Here is a 22,309-nt window from a genome sequence, read left to right on the forward strand (position 1 = left end):
AGTTGCTTCCGGACGATGTTCTCACGTTACAGACAAAACAGTTTATCACAGGAAAGTGAGGCTGTAAGAAGCTTTTAGAAATAGTGAATCTAAGTAAGCTAGATTGAACAAGGTATCTTCCGCATTGGAATCCGGTACACGTTAACCACTGAACTAAACCGTTCCCTGTTGTCAAGTTTTTTGATTTGGTTTTTACCAGTACATTGATTGGCTAGTTGTATCTAAATTTAGGTCATTATTAAAGAATAATATCGATGCTTGTCTTTAAAATAAAATATTTCTTTTTATATCCATAGTTAGTTTTTACAATAAATCATCAACGCGCTGAATGCACCAATAACTAACATGGATATTTTAATTTCAGTATGGCTACCAAAAACTTAGCGGAAGATGAGAAAGATTGGTAAGGAAAGTAATTTATTTTAATTTTAATTAGAATTCAAAAATTATATTAGATAAAGTATTATTAGATAGATAAAGTGGACTTTATAAGAGAAATAAGTATATGTAATCGATGTCTGTTAACATGTTTGTTTTTTGTTAAAGGTCAGATGCCGCCAATCTACATAGTGTATGTACACCATTAAAATAATTCAATAATTATTTAAGATTCTTATTAACGGGCAGATTTTATTTATCTATTTATTTTTTTCAATACCAGGGATAGTGCCAGGAAACGTTTCTAGACAAATCATTTCGAAATCTAGTGGAAGGGAATCACCAAATTATATATCTTAACAATAAATTAAGCAATTGAAATTCTGTTTGTAATTTTTTTAATGGACCCCTCTCTAAAATATATTCTATTTAGTTATTGTCTCGAACGAGAACTCACAAAGTAATGTAAAAACTTCAAAAAGTTTTTTTTAATTAATTAAATCGATGATTGCAACATTCTGAAACTATTAGACTTTAAGACTAGCTTTTTATTTCTTTTTGTGACGTAATCACTACTCACTACTGCGTTCCTGAATCTTTTTTTTTTATTTTTTATTTATCCTTTTAATGTAATTTACACCTGTACCTACAGGGCACAATAGGTAAATTGCGATAAGTGTATGTGAATAGTGTGGCAGACGTGAATGACGGTCATCCAAATGATGGCCGCCATTAGTCACCCAGTTGGTCACGGGGCCAACGGCGCCCCAGCCGTCTTCGAGGATTGGAGGGTACCGTAGTTGAAGATAAGTTTGCAGCTGAAGGGTTGGGATGAAGTGAGAGTTTTTGGTGAATTTTTTTTTATCGAATTTTGGCAAGTTCGGAGATGAGTGGAATTTGGAGATCTGTGTGTATTGTGTGTGGTTGCTAACATAGAAAGGAGCGTCTACTATGTGGCGGAGAATTTTGGATTGGAGAGTTTGCAGTCTATTGATGTTGGATTTTTTAGCTGTTCCGTAAAGTTCGAGTTCGTAAGTCCATATTGGTGTGAGAAGAGCTGTATATAGTCGTCGTTTGTTCTGTAGTGAGAGTTTTGGGTCGTTTGTCGAGTAGTCTGGCTAGAAGCTTGTATCGTTTGTTTAGTTCGGTACGTTTAAGCCTCGTATGGTGTTCCTGAATCCAGGGGAAAAAACAATAAAAGTTTAAGGAAGAATCGACATTGTTAGCAACAAAGGTTTTTTTTTAAATTACCGCTGAACAAAGTTTGCGTTGTTTTAAAGGATTCTAAGAATTATTAAACCAAATTCACTGATAACAAAGAGCTTTGTGTTACTCAGCCAAAAGTTCCTGCTTTATTGAGAAAAAAGAGGGTTATTCTTTATCACTGAAAAGTGATAAGACGCAATTAAAACTTTGAAAATAAATGCGACCAGTTATTCCAACTGTCATAATTGTCTATATATAATATATTATATTTTTAAATTGCTAGTATTATTCAAGTCATTCTACAAGTTATTTCAATGTGACGTTGATGTCTAAATTCTTAAATATTTATTTTATAATGCTATTTCTTTAAATAAATCAACCGCTCTTGTCTAGCTTCGTGTCTATTCTAAAATGCAACAAACAATCAAAAAATGACACTACTTGCACCGTTTGCCTTGACAGGGGTTTATGAGATTGGCCCTTTTTGTTATATCTTGGCTTTAAGTAACTCCTCACTGTAGCTTCCAAGGCCATCCGGTACAGGTTGATCCGGCGGACCTTTTTGAAATTAGAGTTAGACGGTTCGCCCAAAAAAATCGTATTATATGAGCTCTAACAAGGTAGCTAGATATCCTAGACTCGTCCTAAAAATAATAAAAAATACTAGTCCCTGTTTGGACAAATCTTGGACAAGGAGAGATGGATATTGCATGCCTCCAATCACCCTTAGTGCAGATGGGAACATTTAACAATTGCAGCCTTCATTTGTGTGCAGTGAGCGATACAGCGGTCCGGTTAGGTTGACCACTAACCAGAGAATAGCATGCTCTATATTCACTAAAATGTACTCGTTCTGGTTTGAAAATGAAATTTCTCAAATTGATTTAAACGCACAAATATTGCAAACAGAAGTAGTAAAAAATTATTTAAGCTGTTTTGAAAAAGATTTCATGAACTTTATTAAGAATTTTTTTTTAAAATTTATTTTATATACAATCTGTATAATACACTATACAATAAGTAAATAGGGAGATTGAAGTATAGAGGCGTGAAAGGCAGGAGGAAAGAAACTGCCGAGCGGCAGCACTTTCTGCAGGATATGATTCTAGGCCTTCAGAATGCGATTAAGTCGCGAGCCACTGGCGATTCAGACGGCGAGGAGTATTGTCAGAAATGTCAGAGGTGGCGAGAGACTGTACTAGAAAATTGGAGCAAGTGGAGAGAGCAGTATGGAATTTTTTATATTTAGTCTTGGCTAATTGGTGTACGAAGGTGATGTGGTGGTCGGTGTGAAGATTGAGGTTAGTCACGTAGAAAGGAGCGTCAGCTATCTGTCCAAGTAGTTTTGATTGAAATGTCCTGCACAGTCCGTACGTTTGCAGGTTTGGCTGAACCCCACAGCTCTAGTTCGTAAGTCCACATAGGTTTGAGGATAGTACTGTATATTAAGAGAATAAAGTGTTTAAGATGAATTTCGTCAAAAAAGTTTTAGGTCTAATCTGATATTTTAATTTTTATAATTTTCTTTAAATATTTTTACCCAAAATTATGACAGTAACGTAACAATCAAATCTTCGAGTGGGTTGCTGAAACTGATCCAGCGTCTCAGCGTGGGAAATTATCTTTTATAATAGTATAAGATTTACTGAATACTTGTTATAAATCTTGTACTATGTTTAAGCCATCACAAAAAAACTTCTTATGAATAAGTTTTTAGAAGAATCTAATGAATGTAATAAATGTATAAGTGATGAAGTCCTTTGGCTAATAAAAGTTTTCGCATCGTAAAAGTTCAGTACAATAAAAGTAATAATAAAAAGCAAAAGGTGAAATTAAACTTATAAATAAAAGTAAATTTCTACCGCTGATTAAGATCAATAATTTCCAAAAGAAAAACTCTTTTGAATAACAGTTTTTATAGAGAAAAATGAACGGAAAATTTTAGAAAAATACAAAAGACCCGTTAAAACGAGGAGGTGTAGAAATGGATTTATTACATTTGAGTCATCTCTAATGTGCATAACATTTAAAGTAAAATTTAATTGCTTCCATCAGCGTTAAGGACAATTATATAATTAAAAGTAATAATTATTATTTCTTTCTTTGAATTATTACTGGTAATAAATATACAATAAAGTTGGCGTTGACAGGGTATAAAAAGGGCGGCCACATCGAGGTGAGTATCAACAGTTCGCCCACCGCCACTGAACAATCATGAAGCTTCTACTGATTGCAACCATCGCCCTAGTGTGCTGCCTGTATGCTGCACAAGCAGATCAATTCGGAACGTAAGTGACTAATAAAACAAAATATTAACTAAAATCATTAATAAAATTTTGCTAATTAAAAGATCTAGAACGAGCAATTTAAGTCCTGCCTAGCGAATTATTTTTTGCCCTACTAAGTTTTTACTGATAATTACTCGATGGTTATTTCTGGAAAATGGAATTTTCCCAGGGTATGGTTTTTTTATAAATTGAAAATTATTTTTAAAATTGAGATCTGTCGATTACTATGCTCTTTTTTGAACTCCATAGTTCGTCAGCCTACTCTGAGCTAAACCACAGCTCAGAGGATTAGCTCTTATATTGTCAGGAATAGAACTTGTTCAAATAACGAACTAAGTAGTATAATGATAATAAAGGAACAAGTAAAACTCAATTGGTTGCAATAGAGATTAAAATACTCAAATCAAGAAAGCATTTCTAATATTATACTAATTAAATTTAAGGCTACCAGAGAATCCTAAAGCGCTTGCGGATGGTCCAGGGTGAATAACATTTGAATATTTTTGAATTTCATTAGAGTTAAGATGCTGTTACAAGGTGAAGGAAAGGTCATTGTATTTCCTTGTAAATCTCTAATGATAAAAGAGTAACTAGGATTAACTTTACAGAAAAATGGATTTACATGGAATTAAGCAAGATTTTTTGAATTAAGTTACTATCAAGTGGTCTGCGTATTTATGGATATTTCCGGCACAAAAATTTGATGCTTAATATGATATGAAAGTGCGATTTTATAGTTATTTTGTGCTTTACCGTTTAACGGAAAAACGCAATCGCGGCATGTTTTGTGTTCATTGGCGTCTGGGGCTTTTTCCAGTTGCTTCCGGACGATGTTCTCACGTTACAGACAAAATAGTTTATCACTGGAAAGTGTGGCTGTAAGAAGCTTTTAGAAATAGTGAATCTAAGTAAGCTAGATTGAACAAGGGATCTTCCGCATTGGAATCCGGTACACGTTAACCACTGAACTAAATCCCTTTCCTGTTGTCAAGTTTTTGATTTGGTTTTTACCTGTACATTGATTAGCTAGTTGTATGTAAATTTAGGTCATTATTAAAGAATAATATCGATGCTTGTCTTTAAAATAAAATAATTCTTTTTATATCCATAGTTAGTTTTTACAATAAATCATCAACGCGCTCAATGCACCAATAACTAACATGGATATTTTAATTTCAGTGTGCCTCCCAAAAGTTTAGCGGAACAAAACGACGGTTCTACGTAAGAAAAGTATTTTATTTTTAATTAGAATTTAGAAAGTAAATTAGATAAAGTGTTATTAGATACTTAGATGATGTGGCCATTATAAGAGGAAATCTGTATCACCAACTCTTCCAGAGATGGCCATAAAATTAAGCTTACTAAGAGATACTACTGTTTAAATACCTGCCACTAAATAAAACCAAATTCAAAATATGTATTCGATGTCTGTTAACATTTTTGTTTTTTGTTAAAGGTCATAGGCCGTCGGTCCAGATTGAGTATGTAAACCATTAAAATAATTCAATAATTATTTAAGATTCTTATTAACGGGCAGATTTTATTTATATATTTATTTTTTTCAGTACCAGGGATAGTGCCAGGAAACGTATCTAGACAAATCATTTCGAAATCTGGTTTAAATATTAGTGGTAGGGAATGACCAAATTATATATCTTAACAATAAATTAAGCAATTGAAATTTTGTGTGTAATTTTTTTAATGGACCCCCCTCTAAAATATATTCTATTTAGTTATTGTCTGGAACGAGAACTCATTAATTAATATAAAAACTTCAAAAAGTTTTTTTTTTATTTTATTAAATCGATGATTGCAGCAGTCTGAAACAATTAGCCTTTAAGACTAGCTTTTTATTTCTTTTTGTGGGTTCAAAGAGAGGCATAGCTGCGGTTATTTTACACGAAACGCCAGATGGTACTGACAGACCTATATCGTTTGCATCCAGCGTACTCAGCAAAGCAGAGTTGAACGATTCCATGATTCATAAAGATGCTTTAGCGATATTTTGGTCTGTTAAAAAGTTTTATCAGTACTTAGCGGGCGACCAATTTATTTTATTCTGTGAATATTAACCCTTGTTACCACTGTTTAGAGAGCATAAAGGCTTACCGGAAATGGCCGCTGGAAGGCTCCAGAGTTGGGCATTGTACCTATCGGGTTTCAATTTCACGATGAAATAAATGTCTAGCCAGAGGAAAGTAGCTGACGGTTTTTCGCGGCTACCAATTGTGGATAAGAAGCCAGATGCGGGACAGAAAGATGACATCGATTATATTAACATGATGGAATCCGCACTTTCTATGAATTTAAAAACGGTTAAGGATAAGATAAGACGGAATTCAGAACTGAGTAAAGTTTATACTTACATAAAGTATGGATGGCCAGAAAAGGTAGAGGAAAACCTTAAGTCGAATTTTGTTCGGACAACTGAACTGTTAGTAGAAACCGGAGTGGTGATGTGGGGATACCGCATCATACTGCCGCGGCAACTAAGAATAAGAGTGCTCAAGGATCTGCTTGCAGGACACCAGGGTATGAACAAGATGAAATCTATGGCTCGCTCTTACGTTTGGTGGCCATCAGTGGATAAAGAGATAGAAAACTTTATCAATGCATGCCATACTTGCCGGATGGTAAGGCTGGAGCCAGCGAAGGCTCCAGATCAACCAACTACAGCTAACTTGGCCAGATCAACTTGGCCAACTACAGATCGGCCCAATGATAGAATTCACGTCGACAGGGGTTTTTGAGATTGGACCTTTTTGTTATATCTTGGCTTTAAGTAACTCCTCTCTGTCGCCTCCTGGGCCATCCGGTACAGGTTGATCCGACGGACCTTATTGAAATTAGAGTTAGACGGTTTGCCCAAAAAAATCGTATTGTATCAGCTCAAACAAGGTAGCTAGATATCCTAGACTCGTCCTAAAAAAATACTAGTCTCTGTTTAGACTAATCTTGGACAAGGAGAGATAGATATTTCTTGCCTCCAATCTCTCCTAGTTCAGATGGGAACATTTAACAATTGCAGCCTTCATTTGTGTGCAGTGAGCGATGCAGCTGTCCGGTTAGGTTGAGTACACCACTCACCAGAGAATAGCATGCTCTACAGGGTGTTCAGCATGAGACTACAGTAACTTCGGAAAGCGATTCTGGGCATCATTTGCAAAAAAAAATTCCATGTAAACTATGGCTCGATTCGGCTCCGTTTTATAGATATTTTTAATTTTATGTTTTTTCTAGGTACTACTACTTTTTAGCAAAAAGTTGTCTATATTTCTTAAACTATTAAAGCTACAGCAATTTCAGTAAGCTCATTAGAAAGAAGGTTAAAGTTCCTTTTAAATAAGCTAATTTGTATTCCAAAATAATAATATTAAGTATTTTACTTTGTAGCCTAAACATAAGGAATAGCAAGTTTCTAATTTTTTCCAAAAATTTTGGCTTCATTTTTCTTAAAAACATTTTATATGAAAGAACAGTGCACTATTCAGGAAAAACATCTACATACGATCCCCTTTCGAACGGTGTACAATAATTGGGGTTATGTTATAAATTGATGCAGGAATCTGTGATTAATTGCAAAAAAGTAGGCCTCAAAACAGCGTCGGCGTTATGAAAGGAATTCACCTACCATAAGAATATAACTGATCAGAATCATCAAATCCAGTACGATTTTTTGGAAACGTGTATTTTAATAATTAATTAATTTAAGAACTATATTCAAAAATATAAAATTTATATTATAAATAATAAAATAAAATAAAAAGAAGAGAAATGAATATGATGTTAAATGAGTGTTAGGTACCAATTTCGAAAGAAAGGATTTTCGTTTAACGAGTTTAGATCTGTGTGTTATTCTTTAGTTAATTAAAGAAATATGCTAGATAATGTGAATAAATCATCATTTTGAACTACTCAATAAACTTTTGGAATTAACAGGTTATGAAGAGCTAATGAATAAGCCGAACACAGGAGATTGTGGAGAGCTAATGAATAAGCCAAGAACTTATTACTCGCTCTGATCCCCAAATTAAATAATAGTGGATGGAATACTTCACCGGACCGCCTGTACACCTCCAAGATCGGCTTAGCGTTCGGATCACACTATCGGGAAAACATCTAGAATTCACTATTCCCATCTACAAAACCGTAGATGCATAACATGTCGCGATATTCAATATTCGAATACGTTGGCATAATGATAGCAAAATGACAACTAAATATCTAATGAAAATGTAGACTTCAAACTATCTTTTCTTCTTCTTGTATTTATTTGTTTTTATAAGCCGTATTAGGATAAAACATATCAGTTTTTAACTTTGAGATTAGAGCGATAAGTAAGGTTCTTTCATAATGCCGACACTGTTTTGAGGCCAACTTTTTTGCAATTAATCACAGTTTTCTGCATCAATTTTTAACATAACCCTAATTATTGTATACCGTTCGAAAGGTGATCGTATGTAGATGTTTTTCCTGAATAGTGCACGGTTTTTTACATATAAAATGTTTTTGAGAAAAATGAAGTCAAAGTTTTTGGAAAAATTAGAAACTTGCAATTTCTTATGTTTGGGCCACAAAGTAAAATACTTAATATTATTATTTTGGAATACAAATTAGCTTATTTAAAAGGAAATTTAACCTTCTTTCTAATGAGCTTATTGAAATTACTGTAGCTTTAATAGTTTGAGAAATATAGACGACATTTTGCTAAAAAGTAGTAGTACCTTGAAAAAACATAAAATTAAATATATCTACAAAACGGAGCCGAATCGAGCCATAGTTTATATGGAATTTTTTGTTGCAAATGATGCCCAGAATCGCCTCCCGAAGTTACCGTAGTCTTATGCTGAACACCCTGTATATTCACTAAAACGCACTCCTGGTTTGAAAATGAAATTTCTCAAATTGATTTTAAAGCACAAACAGAAGTAGAAAAAACTTACTTAAGCTCTACTTAAAAAGTTTTCACGAACTTTATTAAAAGAATTTTTTTTTTTTTTTTTTTTAATGATATGATTTTTAGGCCTTCAGAATGCGAGGAAGTCGCGGGGCCACTGGCGATTCAGTCGGCGAGGAGGATTGTCAGGAATGTCAGAGGAAGCGAGAGACTGTACTAGAGGATTGGAGCAAGTGGAGAGAGCAGTATGGAATTTTTGATATTTAGTCTTGGCTAATTGGTGTACGAAGGGGATGTTGAGGTCGGTGTGAAGAGTGAGGTCAGTCACGTAGAAAGGAGAGTCAGCTATCTGTCGGAGGAGTTTTGAATGAAATATCCTGCACAGTCCGTGTGTTTGCAGGTTTGGCTGAACCCCACAGCTCTAGTACGTAAGACCACATAGGTTTGGGGATAGTACTATATATTAAGAGAATAAAGTTTTTAAGTTGAATTTCTTCAGAAGAGTTTTAAGTCTAATCTGATTTTTTTTTTTTTATAATTTATTTTAAAATATTTTCACTCAATATTATGGGAGTAACGTTACAATCAAATCTTAGGGTTGTTTGCTGAAACTGAATCCAGCATCTCAGCGTGGGAAATTGTCTCTTATAATGAGAAATAATTTACTGAATATTTGTTATAAATCTTGTACTATGTTTTAGCCATCACAAAAAAACTTCTTATGAATAAGTTTTAGAAGAATCTAATGAATGTAATTAATTTATAAGTGTTGAAGTCCTTTGGCTAATAAAAGTTTTCGCATCGTAAAAGTTCAAGTACAATAATTAAGTAAAGTAATCGCCTATTATTTCAGGCGGGGCTTAACGTCCAACTACCATTTAATAGGTGTCGAGCACGGAGGCGAATAGGAAACGTACTTGACTATTTCTCATTTCACCATTATATAAAATCCAAGGTCAAGACCGGGAATCGAACCCAGAACCACAATACACATTAGCTTTGCAGGTCTCAGTTCTTAATCTGATCGGCTACCGTGGCGCCTCAAGTACAATAAAAGTAATAATAAAAAGCAAAAGGTGAAATTAAACTTATAAATAAAAGTAATTTCTACCTCTGATTAAGATCAATAATTTCTAAAAGAAAAACTCTTTTGAATAACTGAGACTTTATAGAGAAAACTCTATTTTGAAAATGACTCTTAGGAAAATACAAAAGACCGGTTAAAACGAGTAGGTGTAGAAATGGATTTATTACAATTGAGTCATCTCTAATATGCGTAACATTTAAATTAAAATTTAATTGCTTCTATCAGCGTTAAGGACAATTATGTAATTAAAAGTTATAATTATTATTACTTTCTTTGAATTATTACTGGTAATAAATATACAATAAAGTTGGCGTTGACAGGGTATAAAAAGGGCGGCCACATCGAGGTGAGTATCAACAGTTCGTCCACCGCCACTGAACAATCATGAAGCTTCTACTGATTGCAACCATCGCCCTGGTGTGCTGCCTGTATGCTGCACAAGCAGATCAACTGGAGTAAGTGACTAACAAAACTAAATATTAACAAAAATCATTAATAAAATTTTGCTAATTAAAAGATCTAGAACGAACAATTTAAGTCCTGCCTAGCGAATTATTTTTTGCCCTACTAAGTTTTTACTGATAATTACTCGATGGTTATTTCTGGAAAATGGAATTTTCCCAGGGTATGGTTATTTTTCCATAGAAAATTATTTTTAAAATTGAGATCTGCCGATTACTATGCTCTTCTTTGTACTCCACAGTTCTTCAGCATACTCTGAGCTAATCCACAGCCTTCCATGTACTTCTAATTGTGCCCAACCAAATAACTTTTATCTCCTTCTCTGTTTTCCCCATTAGGCCTTTTTATTTATTTATGTTGATATTTTTTTGGGGGTTTTCCACCTTCCTACGGTTTTGGTAAGCCATTAGGACCGCCATTACTCCACAAGGAAATTCCATTTTTATTCCAGATGAAAATTCCTAGTGTGAGAGATATTTACATTATACCGGCAGCTATTATTCTGCCCTACAATATGTAAAATAACCTAAAGTTTCATTGCTCAAAAACAAAAATAATAAAAATAAAAATAAAATAGATTACAAAATATGTAAAAAACTGATTATACTTTTCATTTATAATAAATACAAGTCCATGTTGCTTGTCTGGAATTATTATCGTTGAATGGATTCACTGCCCAAGCTGATAGTGTATTCCAGTTCCCTTGGTTAGTGGGTCATCTATAAATCTCTGGATCGTCCCAGTCTATAAACTCTTATCCTAAATTACTGGGTTTGTTAACAGTAACCAACAGTGGACGGGGGAAAAAAACGAATTAAGTTAATGGTTGCGCGATATGAATAAAGTTTTGAAATCGTTTTTGACCTTGAAGAGAATGAGTGATAGAATTGCATGGAAGAGTAGGGAAGCGAAGGATCTGCTCTTACATGGTCAGGAATAGGACTTGTTTAAATAACGAACTATGTAATATAATGATAATAAAGGAACAAGTAAAATTTAATTGGTTACAATAGTAATCAAGAAAGCATTTCAAATCAAGAAAGCTTTTCTAATATTTTAATAATTATATTTCAGGAAAAGAGACGATGATATGCCAGGAGATTATTTTCCGGAGCCTCCAATGTGAATTACTTTTGAATATTTTTGAATTTCATTAGACTTAAGATGCTGTTACAACGTGAAGGGAAGGTCATTGTATTTCCTTGTAAATCTCTAATGATAAAAGAGTAACTAGGGTTAACCAATTTTCAAAAAAATGGATTTAAACGGAATTAAGCGAGATGTTTTGAATTAAGTTACTATCAAGTGGGCCGCGTACATGTGACGAGGTGAGGAAGGAAGAATTTAAAAAAAAGACACTTCGCCGTCAGTTTTGTACATTTCCGGCACAAAATATTTGATGCTTACTATGATATGGATGTGCGATTTTATAGTTATTTTGTACTTTACCACTTAACAGAAAAACGCAATCGCGGCATGTTTTGTGTTCATTCGGGTCTGGGGCTTTTTCCAGTTGCTTCCGGACGATGTTCTCACGTTACAGACAAAACAGTTTATCACTGGAAAGTGAGGCTGTAAGAAGCTTTTAGAAATAGTGAATCTAAGTAAGCTAGATTGAAAAAGGGATCTTCCGCATTGGAATCCGGTACACGTTAACCACTGAACTAAATCCGTTCCCTTTTGTCAAGTTTTTTGATTTGGTTTTTACCTGTACATTGATTGGCTAGTAGTATGAAAATTTAGGTCATTATTAAAGTATAATATCGATGCTTGTCTTTAAAATAAAATAATTCTTTTTATATCCATAGTTAGTTTTTACAATAAATCATCAACGCGCTTAATGCACCAATAACTAACATGGATATTTTAATTTCAGTCCGCCTACCAAAAGTTTAGCGGAACAAAAGGATGATTCTGTGTAAGAAAAGTATTTTATTTACTTTATTTTACACCTATAACAATGCACATTTGTACATATAGATGGTGAGTGGTGATGTGATTTACATTTCTGCTTAAACTACATTCAAAAGTAATAATATTAATATTTACAAATTTAATATTTGATAATAATAGAACAGAACTAATAATAGAAAGAACTTTTATTTGAAATTAATAGTTATTTATGCACCAAAATAAAAATAAAAAATTGTAGTCAGGTTCACAATAGTTTGGACTACTGAAATGTAGAGACATTCACCAGCACGACCTTCCTGGTTACAACACACACTCAATTGGCTAGTAGTATGTAAATTTAGGTCATTATTAAAGTATAATATAGATGCTTGTCTTTAAAATAAAATATTTCTTTTTATATTCATAGTTAGTTTTTACTATAAATCATCAACGCGCTCAATGCACCAATAACTAACATGGATATTTTAATTTCAGTCGGCCTCCCAAAAGTTTAGTGGCAGAAGAGAAAGCTTGGTAAGGAAAGTAATTTTTTTTAATTTTAATTAGAATTCAAAAATTATATTAGATAAAGTATGTTACGCTCTCTCTGTTGTCGAGAACGCATAGTATTAGTGTCGTCAGCGAACAGATGAGTAGGGGGTGGGTGGAGGAAAAAAAAAGAAGACAAAAAAAAAAATGTTGAGCGCCCCACCGTTTTTCCTGATTGCGGGGTAAACGACGAAACCCAACTTAAATAGAAATAAAATAAAATAACACAAAAATAAGCAAACGGAACTGAAAATAAAGAGGGATTAAAGGCAAACCAATACAAAAACTTAAGAAATCCTTGGCAACCACGGTGTGCGTCCGTGGTAATGAAACCCCTTATAATATTGGCTCCTTTACAATTTTGAAATACCCAAAACCAAATAAAAAATTACCAAAAGATTAAGATATAAATTATGCCTTATATTCAATAATTACAAGGATGAACTCACCAAAAAAAATAAAATAATAATAATAACCGTAATTGAATGACTAAAGTTCCTCAAAAGTTCACAAAAAAAAAATAAAATAAAAATAAATGGAAGAGTGATTACTTCTTTCTTCTGACCAGCCTCTCATTCGCAAGCCCCTTTCGGGAATGTCCTTTGTCCCTCGACGGAATTGAGGAGTAATGCAGAAACTCAAATCTCTCCAGTTCACTCAGCTCGCCCCTTGCTAGCCAAAATGGAACTGCGCTCTCTGTTGTGGCCACACTCGACTTGTCGCTTCTGTCGCCAAAACTGAACTGTCTTTTTTTTTTTTTTATTTTCTATATTTTTTATCCAGGTGACTTTTTTTTTTAAAAAAAAAAAACAAAACTTTCCCACATGATTTAATTCATTTCCATACAGCACTGAATTTAAGTAAAATCTTTAGAAGTTCTAATATTTTATAAAAATGAACTCAAAATTTCCTGAACCTCCGGTAGCCACTATTAAAACAGTCACAAAACCACAAACAACCTCTATTCCGCCATTTTTCTTACCCTTCAGTATTATACTAATTTGAAATTAGTAACAAGTATTATTAGATAGATGAAGTGGCCTTTATAAGAGAAATATATGTATTCGATGTCTGTTAACATTTTAGTTTTTCGTTAAAGGTCAGATGACAAATATCCACTTAGAGTATGTACACCATTAAAATGATTCAATAATTATTTAAGATTCTTATGAACGGGCAGATTTTATTTATCTATTTATTTTTTTTTCAGATCGGATAGTGCCAGGAAACGTATCTAGAGAAATTAAATTTTTTGTGGTAGAGAATGACCAGAATATATGTTATATCTTAACAATAAATTAAGCAATTGAAATTTTTTTTGTAATTTTTTTAATGGACCCCCCTCTAAAATATATTCTATTTAGTTATTGTCTCGAACGAGAACTCACAAAGTAATGTAAAAATATCAACAAAATTTTTTTATTTAATTAAATCGCTGATTGCAACAGTCTGAAACTATTAGTCTTTAAGACTAGCTTTTTATTTCTTTTTGTGACGTAATCGCTACTCACTATTGCGTTCCTGAATCCAGGGGAAAAAACAATAAAAGTTTAAGGAAGAATCGACATTGTTAGCAACAAAGGTTTTTTTTTAAAATTACAGCTGAACAAAGTTTGCGTTGTTTTAAAGGATTCTAAGAATTATTAAACCAAATTCACTGATAACAAAGAGCTTTGTGTTACTCAGCCAAAAGTTCCTGTTTTCTTGAGAAAAAAGAGGGTTATTCTTTATCACTGAAAAGTGATAAGACGCAATTAAAACTTTGAAAATAAATGCGACCAGTTATTCCAAAAGTTATAATTGTCTATATATATTATATTTTTAAATTGCTAGTATTATTCAAGTCATTCTACAAGTTATTTCAATGTGACGTTGATGTCTAAATTCTTAAATATTTATTTTATAATGCTATTTCTTTAAATAAATCAACCGCTCTTGTCTAGCTTCGTGTCTATTCTAAAATGCAACAAACAATCAAAAAATGACACTACTTGCACCGTTTGCCTTGACAGGGGTTTATGAGATTGGCCCTTTTTGTTATATCTTGGCTTTAAGTAACTCCTCACTGTAGCTTCCAAGGCCATCCGGTACAGGTTGATCCGGCGGACCTTATTGAAATTAGAGTTAGACGGTTCGCCCAAAAAGATCGTATTATATCAGCTCTAACAAGGTAGCTAGATATCCTAGATTCGTCCTAAAAAAAAAGAAATACTAGTCCCTGTTTGGACTAATCTTGGACAAGGAGAGATAGATATTGCTTGTCTCCAATCTCTCTTAGTGCGGATGGGAACATTTAACAATTGCAGACTTCATTTGTGTGCAGTGAGCGATACAGCTGTCCGGTTAGGTTGTGTTCTACAATGACGCAAAGCCTTGCATTATCCAAAGGCCTAAGTGATAATCTGAGTTTTTGGGGTTATCAGTATAAGTTTTGTTCGTGCTGTTAAGGTTGCATTATCGCTGGAAGGCCCCTGGAAAATTGGCTAGTCCACTGCCATTGGTCGATTTTGATTGTGGTCGATGTTGAAAAGTAGGAATCACCAGATTTGCCAAGATCCACAAAAAAAAAAAAAAAAAAATGATCATTTCATACTGTAATTCTTGGGAGATGTCAGATGTATCTATTTCCTCCTCAAGTATGAAGAATGAAGTGCAAAGTGAATTTAGGTATCAATAGATTTTTCCACTGTATAAGTTTGATTTAAAAATACAGATGCATGTAAGTACATTTTTTGTAAATATTTTATCTAACATATGACCTCAACTATTCTATATTCCAGGATACTATATTTTTCGATGTGCCGATGAATTTCAGATAGGATGTGAAGCAGTTTAACATTTCCTATAAAACAAAAATAATATAAACGCTTTGTAAAAATGGAGACAAAATTGATGGTACATTTAGTGCAGGTGTAAAAGCCTAGCGAGGTAAAAGCAAGTAGGTCCGTTGACAGAATGTGGTCAGGATATCTGAATGGCATTCCTAGATGGTTGGAAGATAAACTATGATAACATTTGACACAAACTACTATGCGGAGATCATGTGTACACTTCTAAAACATACCGCGACAACGAATCTCAGCCGTTTTTTGTTTTTGTCATCGTGTTAGGTACGGAAATAAGCTATGGTAAATATCGCTTAAATAATCTACAGGGATTTTTACCAGTTATACAACCATCTATCATTCGCAATCTCTTTGAAATTATTTTCTGAAATAACAAAAAGAAAAAAAGATCTACTTGATTGTGATGCTGCTACGAGTGAACCTGCGTAAAATAGACCATATATCTTATGATCCAAAAAATATGATGACTAAGTAAATTCAATAAATCATGAACTTGTGAATAACCGCTGGATTAGAGATTCAATATTTACGACCTGACACTGATTGACACCGTAAGCTTGCTGTTAAAAACTCTTATGGTTATTAATTTCATTTTTTTAAATACCACTCTAGCTATTTATTCTATCCTGACAAGTGAAGCAACTGCGGGGAATTTCCTGAATTGATTATTTTATTGTTGTTGCAGTTTTTTGAATGATGTCATTATGAAGGAAATCTGATCAATCGTCTGTCTCCATTACTATTAATTCTCCAGGATTTAAACACGCATAGTATAGTTATTACAATACCAACATTATGTAGACTGCATTACAGCACATTGTATCGAAATAACACTTCAACGGCATACAAAGAGCATTTTTGAGAGCTTTTGGGGTTATTTTCGATTAAATTAAAAACAAAAATCAATCAATAAAATGATATTCCAGTAAAAATAATTTGTTTGAAAATTTTCATTCGGGTCTCCTTGTGGAAGGAACTAGGAATATTAAACTTTCAACTTCGTGTGATATTTTTTCTTCAGAGATATTTTTGTAAAAACTCGCACACTGGCCATGTTCTAAATATCAGTATTTTGAACTCTGGGAACTTCAAAACGTTCCTAGAGGAAAAGATTATGATACTTTCCTTAGCTAGTAAAAGTAAAAAACTAACTAGTAACTAGTTCAAAGAGTTTTAGATGTTGATGTCAGCAAGAACAAATTAAAATTCTAGAAGATTCTTCTGCAGAAGCGATAGTCTTAGTTAAAACTTGGGCAGTATAGGTCTACAATGGACCGTAATTTGGTAGATGGAGAGCTATAAAGGAGGCGTAATATTTAGCGCCATAAAATGCCCAAAAGAAGAAAATTTAATAATAATAAAAAAAAAGTGATAAGCATTTATTACAGTCGTATAGTTGAAGTGCAATGCTCAAATATTTCGCTGTTTCCCGAAAGAAAATCGCTTGAAGCGGAAAAAAAACAATAAAAATGCGGTTTTCACGTTTAATGGATTTTCATGGTCATGATCTTGTTACTGCCTAGAATTTTTCTTATCGAAGGAATGAAGTTAGAGCCTCAAGCGATTCTGTTTCATAAACAAGCCATAGATGGCACAATCTATGAAAGAAAATTGAGATTTGTCTTGCAAGTAAAGTCTGCTCGCAAAGTTGCCCACCAATTAATTTGTTAATTGTATAAAAAGAGCTTCATGTAAAACAATAATTATTAAAGCTTAACCTTTTTACTTAATTCATTAATTAAAAAAACTTTATTAATTTCTTTTTTAAATTAATTCTTAATAATGGCCAGTTAATGGCCTATCTATTTAAACACACTGGCCTTTATCAAACTATATTTCTTAAAAAGAAAAGAAAATTCTTCATTTTGCTGAACTTAGTGAAATAGAAACTTTAAAATGGTTAAAAAAGAAGGAGGAAATGAAAAAGCTACAGGCCAATATATATGGAAATGTGAAAATACTTTTCTTTTGTTTTGATTGTACCAAGAGATGGTTGGCTTTAACGTTTTCCTTCTTTAAAACTAGCTGGTGGACTTTGAGGGCGCTCAGGGTCACATCTGTCACAACTGCCAACTTGGGTCACCTATTCCAAGGAATATTGTGTACCTGACACAAGCCGAAGAATTTGCACAGGATACTATTCCTTTTCCTTAGTACTAATTACTTTGTTTAATTTCCTGGTTACCTTTACCCAATATTGCAGTTCTACTTTATCGCTCATATTTTAGTAACCTTTCTAGTTATTATTATTTCACGTAAGTTATAAAACCAACATTGTTATACAACAATCTATGGACTTGCGGATATGAGGTCATAGGTTCAATCAAATCCAATCGCTCGAGTTGAAAGCCCATCGTAAAGTAGCTACTACACCCATCTACGTTTAAAATCTTGCCCACCAAAACCGACCTTAAAATCCTCTTAGTCTAAGAATTAACAATAATATCCCACTGTGAATCCATCCATCTATGATTTAACCAATCTAAACCAACTGTCCTCTCTCAACAACCCAGTCTGATACCTACCCCTGAAAGATAAACAAGCCGGCTGACCCCTAGATTTCCATAGTTACGCCTAATCCTCTATATTCGTATCTATAGGAAATACCTATAGATAAGCGTGTAGTCACCCATTGTTTTGCAGTAATCTTCCATCTTCCATTAACTCCGCAACTCTCTCTTCTCCAGTTCCTAAAGAAGAACCCCCAGAGATGTACAAAAGGTTGAACTTTCTCAAAGAAACTTTTCAGACTTTCATCCATTATTCATCAACGACAGATAAAATTAACGAAATTATCCAGCTCTGCCAACCTAACTACATTTAACTTCAAGCGGAAATCCTGGATTAGAATCCATCTGGATTTTCCTAACCTGAGATATTCTTTATTTTTATAGAAATATTCTCCACCACGGCAAATATATCATTTGGGTTTAGCCTGGCTTAGAATTTAGGCAGGAAATCTTCTTAATGATGTAACAAAATTGAAAGAATATGAACCGTAATTCTGTAATAATTTCAGGATTTTATGCATAATATTCTTATGCGAAATATAATGATAAACTATGCAAAGTTTTCAACGATTAAAAAATGAGTTCTTGTGTAATGATCTCAAGGATTCATTGATTGATTGATTTAAAATATAAATGATACATGATGGTTCCCATGTAAATGATGGTTACGATATTAATTGAAAATCGTAAAATTACCAGAAAGGGAAAGAACTAGCTGAGTGAGGGAAGGGATTAGCTATGAGGTTAGCATACTGGACTCCCACGCGAAGGTCCCGGGTTCGAATCCAGCTGCTGACCCTTAGATTTTCTCTTCCTAGGAGCTTTACAGCTCACTGTCCGGTGATGGACAGTGTTGTCTGTAACAAGAGAACACGGAGGCCTACAGTGCACTGAAAAAAGCTCCGGGTGTCAATAACCACAGATATTTGACGCGCCTAAAGAAAAATTCCGCTCATGCCTAAGTTGCTTTCCTTAATGGTACAACCACACATGCGCACAAGTATCTTCATAATAGAAGAGCTTTCACGTCGTCATCATGAGCTTGCCTTTCTTTCCTTCTTTTTTTCCCCAAAAGTTAATTTATAATAACGATTTAGTAAAGTTTAGAAAGCACGGACATTGTGTGAAAAGTTGTTAATCTGTTGCTAGAACAACAACAATATAAACAACTTCTAAGTTTCAAAGTGGACAAATTTACCTACAAAAGTTTGCTAACTTCTGCCTAGAATACCAGCAGGTTTACGTACACTTAGTTTGTAACAGTTTTACTACCAAAACCTTCCCTTTACTAGATCTTAAACATTGTCAATAATATTTATGTGTACTCTTGTAAACTTATATCATTTATTCATATCAGAATATTTTAGATCACTTTGACATACATTTATTTATTGCATGTATATATTGGAGGGAGGAAGATAGATATGGGGGAATATGATGGAAAGATCAATGCTGGGAACAGGATGTCATTTGGGAGTGACAAGGATTCTATTTCCATTTTCTTGAAGGAAATCATTTGTTATTCTCCGACCAAATAACAGTAAAACCACAAATCTATTAGGATTTATCAATTTTTGATTTACAGGTCTGAAACGAGGGATAAATCTGTTTTCAAAACCTCCACAATGATGATGGATTCCTTGTTTCTTTTTTTTTGAATCTTTTGCTTACAGCTGTGAGACTTTAAAATTCGAGTTTTAACTCAAAGTAGGGTTTTTTGTTTGGTCTTTTGAGATTGATAACGTATAATTAGACATTATTCTTGGCGTTTCTGTGTGTTATCTTAGCGAAACAATTCAAAGCCTTTAAAATATTTCATTTAACAGCTAGAAAATGACCCGAAAAGAACTCTACAGTCAAAACTGCACTGAAAAGTTTCTTAAATATGTCATCTTTTAATCGTTGAAAGATTTTATATGCAAAAAATACTGAAATAATTAGAGAATTTCGATTCATAATCTTCTAATTTTGTTATAGCATTAAGAAGATTGATTACCTAAAATTCCAAATCAAGTTAACAAGGCTGGACCTAAATGGGTAGTGGAGATCAATGGACAGTGGAGATGTTAGAAGTCCTAGGGAAAAGTAAACCTTAGGTTAATCAGACTGGGGCACAAATCCAGCATTTCTACGCCGAAGTACCGTGAACTAAGCAAATCTTCGTACAAACTTTCTTCGATGAAGTTCACCTTTTCATATACCCCTGGGATCCATCTTTAAGAACTGGAAAAGAGAGTGTTGTAGAATGCTGTAAGATGGAAGGAAGGTTACTCAGAAACAATGAGGGGGAGAATACTTATCTGTAAATGAAATAATGAAGGAAAAGAACAGTTCAGTGGTTCTCATACTGGTTTCCCACGAGTTCATCCTGGGTTTGAACCAGGGATGCCAGCCCTTAAAACTCGTACTGACTGATGGACAGCGTTGTCTATAACTGTCTGGAGGCTGAAAATTAACTGGAAAAAGCTCAGAGCGCCAATAAACTCAAATGCTGACGCGCCTTAATTTACAAAAAAAAAAAAAAAAAAAAATCACACTTTGTTCACAAAGAACGCTTTCTTTTTAATTACCATTTACGTGTCACGCCCTGTGCAGCTACAAAGCATTTAAATGTACTTATTTTTTGCAATTCAAGGTTTATACAGAAACTTCGAAGCATTGTAGCTTTTAAGGAAGTCTTGTAATTTTTATTTTTTAATAAGATTTTTTAAGTAAGCACAAGGGAAGAGTGCTAAAATTAATGCTTCTTTTGTGATAAAAGCTGGCGATGAAAATCTGAATTCCTGAGAAACTATTTCTCTCTGTGTACATAACAGGAGATTTATTGCTTCATGTTCAACCTAATAAAACTTTGTTAATTACTAATATATAGAGCCAGAAGATCTCTCCTATCTCTCCCATATTTCTTGCTGCTCCTAGATACATATTTTAAGTTTTATAATTATATATATATATTATAACTAGTTTTTATCTACTATGTGAATGTTTTATCTCTTTTTAAAAAATTAATCTTGGAAAGGTCAGTTTTTTAATTAAATTTTTGAGGTGCTAATATATACCGACAGATGGTAATTAAAAAAATAACGGTGTTCATAAACAAACCGAAGGATTCTTCACTAATATTGTTTAATTTTCTGCTAAAAAGGATTAACTTCAATAAATATTGACGATTACATCAGAAAAATTGATTATTATGGATGATCCATAGATTTTTTCCCCCAATCAATTTCAATGAATTTAATGGGAAAAACGAGAAGAAAACCACGCTATTTTCCTTTTACTTTTTTTCTAAGCTCTCGTAGAAAACACCAAATATTAGGACGAACTCAAACTTTGAAAATTGAGTCTTCTCCAGAATATTTGTGATCACATGCTCATTTTAGGGGTGAGTGTACTAGAATCACAAACATCAAAAAGTCAAAGTAGGGTTCAATTTGATTTTCTGTTGGAGTGACCTAGCCCCAATGGGCTGTTCTATTATTATTATTATTATTTTTTTTTTCGCATCAACAGCTATTAGCGCCCGGAGCTTTTCCCAGTGCACTGCCGGCCTCCGGACAGTGTTCTCTCGTTACAGACAACACTGTCCATCACCGGACAGTGAGCTGTAAGAAGCTCCTAGGAAGAGAAAATCTAAGGGTCAGCTGCTGGATTCGAACCCGGGACCTCCGCGTGGGAGTCCAGTATGCAACCTCATAGCTAATCCCTTCCCTTGGACAGAAAACAGACCGGAAACTAGCACTGGATTTTCGCTGCCCTATTTCAAATTTCACTTACACAATTAAATTTTATAAATTGGGTTTATTTTTTATTTTTGTAAAACAGGAATAAGCGAGATGATTTTTTTTTTTTTTTCATAATCTTTTATTGTAATTTACCACTGCAACAGTTGTTGCAACAAGCAAATATGGTATAAGAAAAAAGAAATAGAAGAAAATCATGAGTGGAGAAGGCACCCAGTGGTGCCACTCCAGTAACGTGCTTAGCTCTCACGATAAGAGTAGATCACGAGGCCATCTTCTCTTCAATCTCCTTAGAGGATTACCTGGTAATGTGGAGGAAGATAGGTGGTCTATGAGAAGGTTAGGATGAGCTGCTGTAGAGGAATGAAATTTGAGAAAATGAGTGTTAGCAAGATCTGTAATGAAAGGGGATGTTGAGGTTATTATGGACAGTGAGGTTAGATACATAAA

The 22,309-nt window shown here is 33.7% G+C and overlaps 1 protein-coding gene and 1 long non-coding RNA gene across 7 annotated transcripts in view; one reads left to right on the forward strand and one right to left on the reverse strand.

The window, feature by feature from the left end:
* The window catches only part of LOC141454250 (uncharacterized), a 370,074-nt gene that overhangs the window by 201,514 nt on the left and 146,251 nt on the right, over positions 1-22,309 (reverse strand). The window lies entirely within an intron of this gene.
* On the forward strand, positions 3,757-5,553 carry LOC141454254 (uncharacterized). The gene is made up of 4 exons (XR_012458595.1): positions 3,757-3,872; positions 5,052-5,093; positions 5,329-5,353; positions 5,438-5,553. It is a non-coding gene; the product is annotated as an uncharacterized lncRNA (long non-coding RNA).

This window comes from Rhodnius prolixus, unplaced genomic scaffold (assembly GCF_049639745.1).
Source record: "Rhodnius prolixus isolate KJV_2025 unplaced genomic scaffold, Rpr scaffold_9, whole genome shotgun sequence".
NCBI classification, from domain to species: Eukaryota; Metazoa; Arthropoda; class Insecta; order Hemiptera; family Reduviidae; genus Rhodnius; species Rhodnius prolixus.